This window comes from Drosophila nasuta, unplaced genomic scaffold (assembly GCF_023558535.2).
Source record: "Drosophila nasuta strain 15112-1781.00 unplaced genomic scaffold, ASM2355853v1 ctg490_pilon, whole genome shotgun sequence".
Lineage (NCBI taxonomy): Eukaryota > Metazoa > Arthropoda > Insecta > Diptera > Drosophilidae > Drosophila > Drosophila nasuta.
The window spans coordinates 2,501-15,505 of record NW_026869595.1 but is presented as its reverse complement, the minus strand read 5'-3'; the positions used below and the strand labels follow the sequence as shown (position 1 = coordinate 15,505).

The 13,005-nt window shown below is 32.6% G+C and overlaps 4 non-coding genes across 4 annotated transcripts in view; all 4 read left to right on the top strand.

Moving 5' to 3' along the window:
- Positions 1-1,961, top strand: LOC132797989 (small subunit ribosomal RNA; the record flags this gene model as incomplete). The annotated part of the gene is made up of 1 exon (XR_009633854.1): positions 1-1,961. It is a non-coding gene; the product is annotated as a small subunit ribosomal RNA (ribosomal RNA).
- Positions 1,962-2,529: 568 nt separating this feature from the next.
- On the top strand, positions 2,530-2,707 carry LOC132797987 (5.8S ribosomal RNA). The gene has a single exon (XR_009633852.1). It is a non-coding gene; the product is annotated as a 5.8S ribosomal RNA (ribosomal RNA).
- A 352-nt stretch (positions 2,708-3,059) lies between these two features.
- On the top strand, positions 3,060-7,012 carry LOC132797990 (large subunit ribosomal RNA). Its single transcript, XR_009633855.1, has one exon. It is a non-coding gene; the product is annotated as a large subunit ribosomal RNA (ribosomal RNA).
- Positions 7,013-12,714: 5,702 nt separating this feature from the next.
- Positions 12,715-13,005, top strand: part of LOC132797988 (small subunit ribosomal RNA) — a 1,994-nt gene continuing 1,703 nt past the window's right edge. The window contains exon 1 of the ribosomal RNA XR_009633853.1: positions 12,715-13,005. This exon is cut by the window's right edge and continues 1,703 nt beyond it. This is a non-coding gene — a ribosomal RNA (small subunit ribosomal RNA).

Genomic DNA, 13,005 nt, shown 5'->3' with positions numbered 1-13,005 from the left:
TCAAAGATTAAGCCATGCATGTCTAAGTACACACGAATTAATAGTGAAACCGCAAAAGGCTCATTATATCAGTTATGGTTCCTTAGATCGTTAACAGTTACTTGGATAACTGTGGTAATTCTAGAGCTAATACATGCAATTAAAACACGGACCTTCTGGAACGTGTGCTTTTATTAGGCTAAAACCAAGCGATCGCAAGATCGTTACACTGGTTGAACTCTAGATAACATGCAGATCGTATGGTCTCGTACCGACGACAGATCTTTCAAATGTCTGCCCTATCAACTTTTGATGGTAGTATCTAGGACTACCATGGTTGCAACGGGTAACGGGGAATCAGGGTTCGATTCCGGAGAGGGAGCCTGAGAAACGGCTACCACATCTAAGGAAGGCAGCAGGCGCGTAAATTACCCACTCCCAGCTCGGGGAGGTAGTGACGAAAAATAACAATACAGGACTCATATCCGAGGCCCTGTAATTGGAATGAGTACACTTTAAATCCTTTAACAAGGACCTATTGGAGGGCAAGTCTGGTGCCAGCAGCCGCGGTAATTCCAGCTCCAATAGCGTATATTAAAGTTGTTGCGGTTAAAACGTTCGTAGTTGAACTTGTGCTTCATACGGGTAGTGCAACTTACAATTGTAGTTAGTACTATACCTTTATGTATGTAAGCGTATTACCGGTGGAGTTCTTATATATAATTAGGTACTTGTACTTTTTTTATATGTTCCTCCTATTTAAAAACCTGCATTAGTGCTCTTCATCGAGTGTTATTGTGGGCCGGTACAATTACTTTGAACAAATTAGAGTGCTTAAAGCAGGCTTCAAATGCCTGAATATTCTGTGCATGGGATAATGAAATAAGACCTCTGTTCTGCTTTCATTGGTTTTCAGATCAAGAGGTAATGATTAATAGAAGCAGTTTGGGGGCATTAGTATTACGACGCGAGAGGTGAAATTCTTGGACCGTCGTAAGACTAACTTAAGCGAAAGCATTTGCCAAAGATGTTTTCATTAATCAAGAACGAAAGTTAGAGGTTCGAAGGCGATCAGATACCGCCCTAGTTCTAACCATAAACGATGCCAGCTAGCAATTGGGTGTAGCTACTTTTATGGCTCTCTCAGTCGCTTCCCGGGAAACCAAAGCTTTTGGGCTCCGGGGGGAAGTATGGTTGCAAAGCTGAAACTTAAAGGAATTGACGGAAGGGCACCACCAGGAGTGGAGCCTGCGGCTTAATTTGACTCAACACGGGAAAACTTACCAGGTCCGAACATAAGTGTGTAAGACAGATTGATAGCTCTTTCTCGAATCTATGGGTGGTGGTGCATGGCCGTTCTTAGTTCGTGGAGTGATTTGTCTGGTTAATTCCGATAACGAACGAGACTCAAATATATTAAATAGATATCTTCAGGATTATGGTGTTGAAGCTTATATAGCCTTCATTCATGGTGGCAGTAAAATGTTTATTGTGTTTGAATGTGTTTATATAAGTGGAGCCGTACCTGTTGGTTTGTCCCATTATAAGGACACTAGCTTCTTAAATGGACAAATTGCGTCTAGCAATAATGAGATTGAGCAATAACAGGTCTGTGATGCCCTTAGATGTCCTGGGCTGCACGCGCGCTACAATGAAAGTATCAACGTGTATTTCCTAGACCGAGAGGTCCGGGTAAACCGCTGAACCACTTTCATGCTTGGGATTGTGAACTGAAACTGTTCACATGAACTTGGAATTCCCAGTAAGTGTGAGTCATTAACTCGCATTGATTACGTCCCTGCCCTTTGTGCACACCGCCCGTCGCTACTACCGATTGAATTATTTAGTGAGGTCTCCGGACGTGATCACTGTGACGCCTTGTGTGTTGCGGTTGTTTCGCAAAAGTTGACCGAACTTGATTATTTAGAGGAAGTAAAAGTCGTAACAAGGTTTCCGTAGGTGAACCTGCGGAAGGATCATTATTGTTTTAATGCATCTAACCGTTAATAAATTAAATTTGTTTTTCTCTTTTAGGGAATTGCAATATTTAATAAATTATGTAACTAATAAATATAAATATTTTATTCAATCATATGAGATACAATTATGCAACATATAATAATTTAAATTAGCTAAAAACCGTTTGTCATGTATTATTATTATTATATACTGTATTAAGAGTGTTTTATGTGTTTTGGATAAAATAAAAACTGCGTGTATATGTACCATAATATACATGCGTTGCAAAATGTATTGTGCATATTCCAGTGCGCATACATTGGTTCGCAACACCTAAAGAAAAACAATGTTGTACCTGTTTGCAGGTTAACGCTTTACATATGTTGATCATAATAAATAAATTTAGCTAAAATATACTTGTCATATATCTTATTATTATCGATTATGTAAAACTAAGACATTTCGCAACATTTATTTAGGTATAAAAAAAAAAATTTTATTGAAGGAATTGATATATGCCAGTAAAATGGTGTATTTTTAATTTCTTTCAATAAAAATATTCTTGACGTAATGAAATAAAAAAAATTGTATCACTCTAAGCGGTGGATCACTCGGCTCATGGGTCGATGAAGAACGCAGCAAACTGTGCGTCATCGTGTGAACTGCAGGACACATGAACATCGACATTTTGAACGCATATCGCAGTCCATGCTGTTATGTACTTTAATTAATTTTTAGTGCTGCTTGGACTACATATGGTTGAGGGTTGTAAGACTATGCTAAATAAGTTGTTTAAAATTTTTCGGAATTTTAAGCACATTGTATATTATTGGATAATATAAGTGTGAATCTAAAAGTTCTCGCTTAAGATATTCATAATATGAATTAATAAATGAAAATACTAAAACTCTGTTGCATGAGAAATTTGAAGAATTATATGTTCTTTATTCATTTCAAATAATATTGAGGAATGTCTAGCATAAAATATATTATTTTATAAACTAGAATTGCCTCTTATTAACGAATATGGTATAAAGAATAATTTTGTGAATATTATGGACCTTCAAGAAAAAATAGTATATTTCAAAATAGGCAGAGAATTGTCTATAAGTGTAATTAAACAACCTCAACTCATATGGGACTACCCCCTGAATTTAAGCATATTAATTAGGGGAGGAAAAGAAACTAACAAGGATTTTCTTAGTAGCGGCGAGCGAAAAGAAATCAGTTCAGCACTAAGTCACTTTGTCTATATGGCAAATGTGAGATGCAGTGTATGGAACGTCAATATTCTAGTATGAGAAATTAACGATTTAAGTCCTTCTTAAATGAGGCCATTTACCCATAGAGGGTGCCAGGCCCGTATAACGTTAATGATTATTAGATGATGTTTCCAAAGAGTCGTGTTGCTTGATAGTGCAGCACTAAGTGGGTGGTAAACTCCATCTAAAACTAAATATAACCATGAGACCGATAGTAAACAAGTACCGTGAGGGAAAGTTGAAAAGAACTCTGAATAGAGAGTTAAATAGTACGTGAAACTGCTTAGAGGTTAAGCCCGATGAACCTGAATATCCGTTATGGAAAATTCATCATTAGAATTGTAATATTTAATCAATATTATAACGATAGTGTGCATTTTTTCCATATAAGGACATTGTAATCTATTAGCATGTATGGAATTTATCAAAAAATTTTGATAAGAGTTTATTTAAATTAGAGTGCTTGCATTTTAACATAAAATAAATTTCAAAAATTTGATAAAGTGCTGATAGATTATATGAGTACAGTGCGTTAATTTTTCGGAATTATATAATGGCATGATTATCATTGATTTTTATGTTTATTATAAGCACTTGTATGATTAACAATGCGAAAGATTCAGGATACCTTCGGGACCCGTCTTGAAACACGGACCAAGGAGTCTAACATATGTGCAAGTTATTGGGATATAAACCTAATAGCGTAATTAACTTGACTATTATTGGGATTAGTTTTTTAACTATTTATAGTTGATTAACGCAATCCCGGGGCGTTCTATATAGTTATGTATAATAATATTTATATTATTTATGCCTCTAACTGGAACGTACCTTGAGCATATATGCTGTGACCCGAAAGATGGTGAACTATACTTGATCAGGTTGAAGTCAGGGGAAACCCTGATGGAAGACCGAAACAGTTCTGACGTGCAAATCGATTGTCAGAATTGAGTATAGGGCGAAAGACCAATCGAACCATCTAGTAGCTGGTTCCTTCCGAAGTTTCCCTCAGGATAGCTGGTGCATTTAACTGTTGTATAAAATAATCTTATCTGGTAAAGCGAATGATTAGAGGCCTTAGGGTCGAAACGATCTTAACCTATTCTCAAACTTTAAATGGGTAAGAACCTTAACTTTCTTGATATGAAGTTTAAGGTTATGATATAATGTGCCCAGTGGGCCACTTTTGGTAAGCAGAACTGGCGCTGTGGGATGAACCAAACGTAATGTTACGGTGCCCAAATTAACAACTCATTCAGAAACCATGAAAGGCGTTGGTTGCTTAAAACAGCAGGACGGTGATCATGGAAGTCGAAATCCGCTAAGGAGTGTGTAACAACTCACCTGCCGAAGCAACTAGCCCTTAAAATGGATGGCGCTTAAGTTGTATACCTATACATTACCGCTAAAGTAGATGATTTATATTACTTGTAATATAAATTTTGAAACTTTAGTGAGTAGGAAGGTACAATGGTGTGCTTAGAAGTGTTTGGCGTAAGCCTGCATGGAGCCGTCATTGGTACAGATCTTGGTGGTAGTAGCAAATAATCGAATGAGACCTTGGAGGACTGAAGTGGAGAAGGGTTTCGTGTGAACAGTGGTTGATCACGAGTTAGTCGGTCCTAAGTTCAAGGCGAAAGCCGAAAATTTTCAAGTAAAAAAGTAACTAAAATTTATATTTTGTCATAATTAAAAAACTTGAATAATTTTGAACGAAAGGGAATACGGTTCCAATTCCGTAACCTGTTGAGTATCCGTTTGTTATTAAATATGGGCCTCGTGCTCATCCTGGCAACAGGAACGACCATAAAGAAGCCGTCGAGAGATATCGGAAGAGTTTTCTTTTCTGTTTTATAGCCGTACTACCATGGAAGTCTTTCGCAGAGAGATATGGTAGATGGGCTAGAAGAGCATGACATATACTGTTGTGTCGATATTTTCTCCTCGGACCTTGAAAATTTATGGTGGGGACACGCAAACTTCTCAACAGGCCGTACCAATATCCGCAGCTGGTCTCCAAGGTGAAGAGTCTCTAGTCGATAGAATAATGTAGGTAAGGGAAGTCGGCAAATTAGATCCGTAACTTCGGGATAAGGATTGGCTCTGAAGATTGAGATAGTCGGGCTTGATTGGGAAACAATAACATGGTTTATGTGCTCGTTCTGGGTAAATAGAGTTTCTATCATTTATGGTAGTTTCTTGTTCCCCGGATAGTTTAGTTACGTAGCCAATTGTGGAACTTTCTTGCTAAAATTTTTAAGAATACTAGTTGGGCAACCAGCTAGTTCTTTTAAATTATAACGATTATCAATTAACAATCAATTCAGAACTGGCACGGACTTGGGGAATCCGACTGTCTAATTAAAACAAAGCATTGTGATGGCCCTAGCGGGTGTTGACACAATGTGATTTCTGCCCAGTGCTCTGAATGTCAAAGTGAAGAAATTCAAGTAAGCGCGGGTCAACGGCGGGAGTAACTATGACTCTCTTAAGGTAGCCAAATGCCTCGTCATCTAATTAGTGACGCGCATGAATGGATTAACGAGATTCCTACTGTCCCTATCTACTATCTAGCGAAACCACAGCCAAGGGAACGGGCTTGGAATAATTAGCGGGGAAAGAAGACCCTTTTGAGCTTGACTCTAATCTGGCAGTGTAAGGAGACATAAGAGGTGTAGAATAAGTGGGAGATATTAAATTTCGGTTTAGTATCGACAATGAAATACCACTACTCTTATTGTTTCCTTACTTACTTGATTAAATGGAACGTGTATCATTTCCTAGCCATTATACGGATATATTTATTATATCTTATGGTATTGGGTTTTGATGCAAGCTTCTTGATCAAAGTATCACGAGTTTGTTATATAATCGCAAACAAATTCATTAATGAGAGAGTGCATTTATGTGTTCTTAAATTAAAAATTTGGTATAACTCCAATTACTCAGGTATGATCCAATTCAAGGACATTGCCAGGTAGGGAGTTTGACTGGGGCGGTACATCTCTCAAATAATAACGGAGGTGTCCCAAGGCCAGCTCAGTGCGGACAGAAACCACACATAGAGCAAAAGGGCAAATGCTGACTTGATCTCGGTGTTCAGTACACACAGGGACAGCAAAAGCTCGGCCTATCGATCCTTTTGGTTTAAAGAGTTTTTAACAAGAGGTGTCAGAAAAGTTACCATAGGGATAACTGGCTTGTGGCGGCCAAGCGTTCATAGCGACGTCGCTTTTTGATCCTTCGATGTCGGCTCTTCCTATCATTGTGAAGCAAAATTCACCAAGCGTTGGATTGTTCACCCATGCAAGGGAACGTGAGCTGGGTTTAGACCGTCGTGAGACAGGTTAGTTTTACCCTACTAATGACAAAACGTTGTTGCGACAGCATTCCTGCGTAGTACGAGAGGAACCGCAGGTACGGACCAATGGCACAATACTTGTTCGAGCGAACAGTGGTATGACGCTACGTCCGTTGGATTATGCCTGAACGCCTCTAAGGTCGTATCCGTGCTGGACTGCAATGATAAATAAGGGGCAATTTGCATTGTATGGCTTCTAAACCATTAAAAGTTTATTATTCATTTAATAGACGACGATGGATGTGATGCCAATGTTACATATAACATAGTAAATTGGGAGGATCTTCGATCACCTGGTGCCGCGCTAGTTATATATTAAAACATTATTTAATACAATGACAAAGCCTTGAATCAATTGTAAACGACTTTTATAACAGGCAAGGTGTTGTAAGTGGTTGAGCAGCTGCCATACTGCGATCCACTGAAGCTTATCCTTTGCTTGACGATTCGATAAAATATATATGTTTAAGGCATATATAAAAAAATATTATATATATATTTATATATATAAATATGCAAAATTGTATGCATAATTATTAATTATGTGTTATACAATTACGCATATAAGAAGAAAATTTATATAATATATAAATATATTATATATATATAAATAAATAATATATCTATGTGTACAAAATATACTTGTGTATTTTATATATGCATTTATTTATTATGCGTTGGTTATATATATTTATTTGGTAGCAAAAGGAACGCCATTATATTAGTGGCGAAAATTAAGAATATGCATAGTATATCTATGTATACAAAATACTTGCGTATTTTATATATGCATTTATTTATAATGCGTTGGTTATATATATTTATTTGGTAGCAAAAGGAACGTCATCATATTAGTGGCGAAAATTAAGAATATGCAAAGGTATAACTATGTGTACAAAATACTTGCGTATTTTAAATATGCATTTATTTAGTATGCGTTAGTTATTTATATTTATTTGGTAGCAAAAGGAACGCCATTATATTAGTGGCGAAAATTAATAATATGCATAGTAAGTATATCTATGTATACAAAATACTTGCATATTTTATATATGCATTTATTTATTATGCGTTGGTTATATATATTTATTTGGTAGCAAAAGGAACGCCATTATATTAGTGGCGAAAATTAAGAATATGCATAGTATATCTATGTGTACAAAATACTTGCGTATTTTATATATGCATTTATTTATAATGCGTTGGTTATATATATTTATTTGGTAGCAAAAGGAACGTCATCATATTAGTGGCGAAAATTAAGAATATGCAAAGGTATAATATGTGAACAAAATACTTGTATATTTTAAATATGCATTTATTTAGTAAGCGTTAGTTATATATATTTATTTGGTAGCCAGAAGGACGCCATAATATTAGTGGCGAAAATTAAAAATATGCATGGTATATCTATGTGTACAAAATACTTGTGTATTTTAAATATACATTTATTTGGTACGCAATTATATGAATTTGGTAGCCAGAAGGACGCCATCATATTAGTGGCGAAAATTAAAAATATGCATGATATAAAAAAATATATATACATTTATGTATGTATCTATATGAACAGAATACTTGCGTATTTTAAGTATGCATTTATTTCATACACAATTATGTGTTTGGTAGCAAAAGAACGCCATCATATTAGTGGCACAAATTAAGACATGAGATATGAGTTCAACTTTGACAAAAAATTTCAACATATGAAAATTGAAGAAAAACTTTTTAAATAGCATTTTATACTGTTTATTAATATAATGAGATAAGATTTTGAATTTAACTTGAGAAAAAGATTTTTTGGACTTGGTGAATTTTTTATTGAACTGCAGCCATATGATATGAGGGTTCTACCGAGAGATGAGTTCAACTTTGACAAAAAATTTCAACATATGAAAATTGAAGAAAAACTTTTTAAATATCATTTTATACAGTTTATTAATAAAATGAGATACAATTTTGAATTTAACTTGAGAAAAAAATTTTTTGGACTTGGTGAATTTTTTATTGAATTGCAGCCATATGATATGAGGTTCTACCGAGAGATGAGTTCAACTTTGACAAAAAATTTCAACATATGAAAATTGAAGAAAAACTTTTAAATATCATTTTATACAGTTTATTAATATAATGAGATAAGATTTTGAATTTAACTTGAGAAAAAGATTTTTTGGACTTGGTGAATTTTTTATTGAACTGCAGCCATATGATATGAGGTTCTACCGAGAGATGAGTTCAACTTTGACAAAAAATTTCAACATATGAAAATTGAAGAAAAACCTTTTTAATTATCATTTTAAACAGTTTATTAATATAATGAGATAAGATTTTGAATTTAACTTGAGAAAAAGATTTTTTGGACTTGGTGAATTTTTTATTGAACTTCAGCCATATGATATGAGGTTCTACCGAGATATGAGTTCAACATTGAAAAAAATTTCAACATATGAAAATTGAAGAAAAAACTTTTTAAATATCATTTTATACAGTTTATTAATAAAATGAGATACAATTTTGAATTTAACTTGAGAAAAAATTTTTTGGACTTGGTGAATTTTTATTGAACTGCAGCCATATGATATGAGGTTCTACCGAGAGATGAGTTCAACTTTGACAAAAATTTCAACATATGAAAATTGAAGAAAAACTTTTTAAATATCATTTTATACAGTTTATTAATATAATGAGATAAGATTTTGAATTTAACTTGAGAAAATGATTTTTTGGACTTGGTGAATTTTTTATTGAACTTCAGCCATATGATATGAGGTTCTACCGAGATATGAGTTCAACATTGAAAAAATTTCAACATATGAAAATTGAGGAAAAACTTTTTAAATATCATTTTATACAGTTTATTAATATAATGAGATACGATTTTGAATTTAACTTGAGAAAAAATTTTTTGGACTTGGTGAATTTTTATTGAACTGCAGCCATATGATATGAGGTTCTACCGAGATATGAGTTCAACTTTGACAAAAAATTTCAACATATGAAAAAAAACTTTTTTATATCATTTTATATAGAAGACTTGGTAAATTTTTATTGAACTTCATATGATTGAGGTTCTACCGAAATATGAGTTCAACTTTGACAAAAAATTTCAACATATGAAAATAAGATTTTTAAATAGCATTTTATACTGTTTATTAATAAAATGAGATAAGATTTTTAATTTAACTTGAGAAAAAATTTTTGGACTTGGTGAATTTTTATTGAACTTCAGCCATATGATATGAGGTTCTACCGAGATATGAGTTCAACTTTGACAAAAAATTTCAACATATGAAAATTGAAGAAAAACTTTTTATATAGCATTTTATACTGTTTATTAATATAATGAGATAAGATTTTTAATTTAACTTGAGAAAAAATTTTGGACTTGGTGAATTTTTATTGAACTGCAGCCATATGATATGAGGTTCTACCGAGATATGAGTTCAACTTTGACAAAAATTTCAACATATGAAAATTGTAGAAAAACTTTTTATATATCATTTTATACAGTTTTTAATAAAATGAGATAAGATTTTGAATTTAACTTGAGAAAAAATTTTTTGGACTTGGTGAATTTTTATTGAACTGCAGCCATATGATATAAGGTTCTACCGAGATATGAGTTCAACTTTGACAAAAATTTTAAACAATGTTAAACAATTTACGATTGTACTAGTATTTAATACAAATTATTGATAATAAAATAATGAAGTTTTGCTGTTGTATTATTAAAATAGTGCCACATAAAGATACATTAGGTGGTAGACCTTAGTAAAATGAGCGGGTTGTAGAAAACGTGTCACAAAACCTATATAGGGGTGGTGAGGTCGGGCAGGCATGTCATATGAGAAAAATTTCACAAGTGAAATATATATGACTATGTATATGGAGTTGTAATGCCGGCATAAGTCATATATAAATAATATATGAAAATAATCATATAGAAGGCAATATGATTAAAAAAGTTAAAAATAATGAAGTTTTACTGTTGCATTATTAAATTAGTGCAACATAAAGATACATTAGGTGGTATACCTTAGTAAAATGAGCTGGTTGTAGAAAACGTGTCACAAAACCTATATAGGGGTGGTGATGTCGAGCAGGCATGTCATATGAGAAAAATTTCACAAGTGAAATATATATGACTATGTATATGGAGTGAGTCTTGCCGGCATAAGTCATATATAAATAATATATGAAAATAATCATATAGAAGGCAATATGATTAAAAAAGTTAAAAATAATGAAGTTTTACTGTTGTATTATTAAATTAGTGCAACAAAAAGATACGTTAGATGGTAATACTAAATAAAATAAGAGCATTGTAGAAAACGTGTCACAAAACCTATATAGGGGTGGTGAGGTCGGGCAGGCATGTCATATGAGAAAAATTTCATATATGACTATTTATATGGAGTGTCATGCCGGCATAAGTCAAGTGAAATATATATGACTATTTATATGGAGTGTCATGCCGGCATAAGTCATATATAAATAATATATGAAAATAATCATATAGAAGGCAATATGATTAAAAAAGTTAAAAATAATGAAGTTTTGCTGTTGCATTATTAAATTAGTGCAACATAAAGATACATTAGGTGGTATACCTTAGTAAAATGAGCTGGTTGTAGAAAACGTGTCACAAAACCTATATAGGGGTGGTGATGTCGAGCAGGCATGTCATATGAGAAAAATTTCACAAGTGAAATATATATGACTATGTATATGGAGTGAGTCTTGCCGGCATAAGTCATATATAAATAATATATGAAAATAATCATATAGAAGGCAATATGATTAAAAAAGTTAAAAATAATGAAGTTTTACTGTTGTATTATTAAATTAGTGCAACAAAAAGATACGTTAGATGGTAATACTAAATAAAATAAGAGCATTGTAGAAAACGTGTCACAAAACCTTTATAGGGGTGGTGAGGTCGGGCAGGCATGTCATATGAGAAAAATTTCACAAGTGAAATATATATGACTATTTATATGGAGTGTCATGCCGGCATAAGTCATATATAAATAATATATGAAAATAATCATATAGAAGGCAATATGATTAAAAAGTTAAAAATAATAAAGTTTTACTGTTGCATTATTAAATTAGTGCAACATAAAGATACATTAGGTGGTATACCTTAGTAAAATGAGCTGGTTGTAGAAAACGTGTCACAAAACCTATATAGGGGTGGTGATGTCGAGCAGGCATGTCATATGAGAAAAATTTCACAAGTGAAATATATATGACTATGTATATGGAGTGAGTCTTGCCGGCATAAGTCATATATAAATAATATATGAAAATAATCATATAGAAGGCAATATGATTAAAAAAGTTAAAAATAATGAAGTTTTACTGTTGTATTATTAAATTAGTGCAACAAAAAGATACGTTAGATGGTAATACTAAATAAAATAAGAGCATTGTAGAAAACGTGTCACAAAACCTATACATGGTGGCAGTGTGTGCTCATCACGTATATATGTATTGGATGCATATATTTCAGTTTGCATATTAAGTAATAATTATGTTATTATTAATTAATTATTAGTCTCATCCGATATAAAAATTGATACTATTATATGGTTATATAATTATTACTATTATATAAGCATATAATGTATTAAATGTCTTTTTCAAAAGAAGACGGTGTTTCGTAGCTAAAGAATTAATATTTTGTGAATAATTGAAAAATCCTCTAGGACACTATTGTGGACGGAGGTTTTACTAATATAATATTGTCTACACGTAAATGCAGAATTAGATAAAATTATCAATTTGTCATCAAAATAAAATAATTTTTTATTCAATTAATTGAATTTAAATTATAAATATGCATGTGTGATATAATATATTTAGTAAGTTGAAATAAAATGATATTTTTGAACGATTATATGCATATATATTTTATATATAAGTATATATATTTATATAAACAATTGTGAATTATAACTAGCGAACGTGAATGCTATCTAATTATGGCCACATTCGTATAGTACATGTCAAGTATAACATATATATATATACAATTATTGAATATTATCGTTTGTTATTCAAAAATATTTGTGAGTTGTCATGTATTTTACATATTTGAAGATTTATGTAATTATATTTTAAATATATTTACATAATGAAATGAACATTATTCTGGTTGATCCTGCCAGTAGTTATATGCTTGTCTCAAAGATTAAGCCATGCATGTCTAAGTACACACGAATTAATAGTGAAACCGCAAAAGGCTCATTATATCAGTTATGGTTCCTTAGATCGTTAACAGTTACTTGGATAACTGTGGTAATTCTAGAGCTAATACATGCAATTAAAACACGGACCTTCTGGAACGTGTGCTTTTATTAGGCTAAAACCAAGCGATCGCAAGATCGTTACACTGGTTGAACTCTAGATAACATGCAGATCGTATGGTCTCGTACCGAC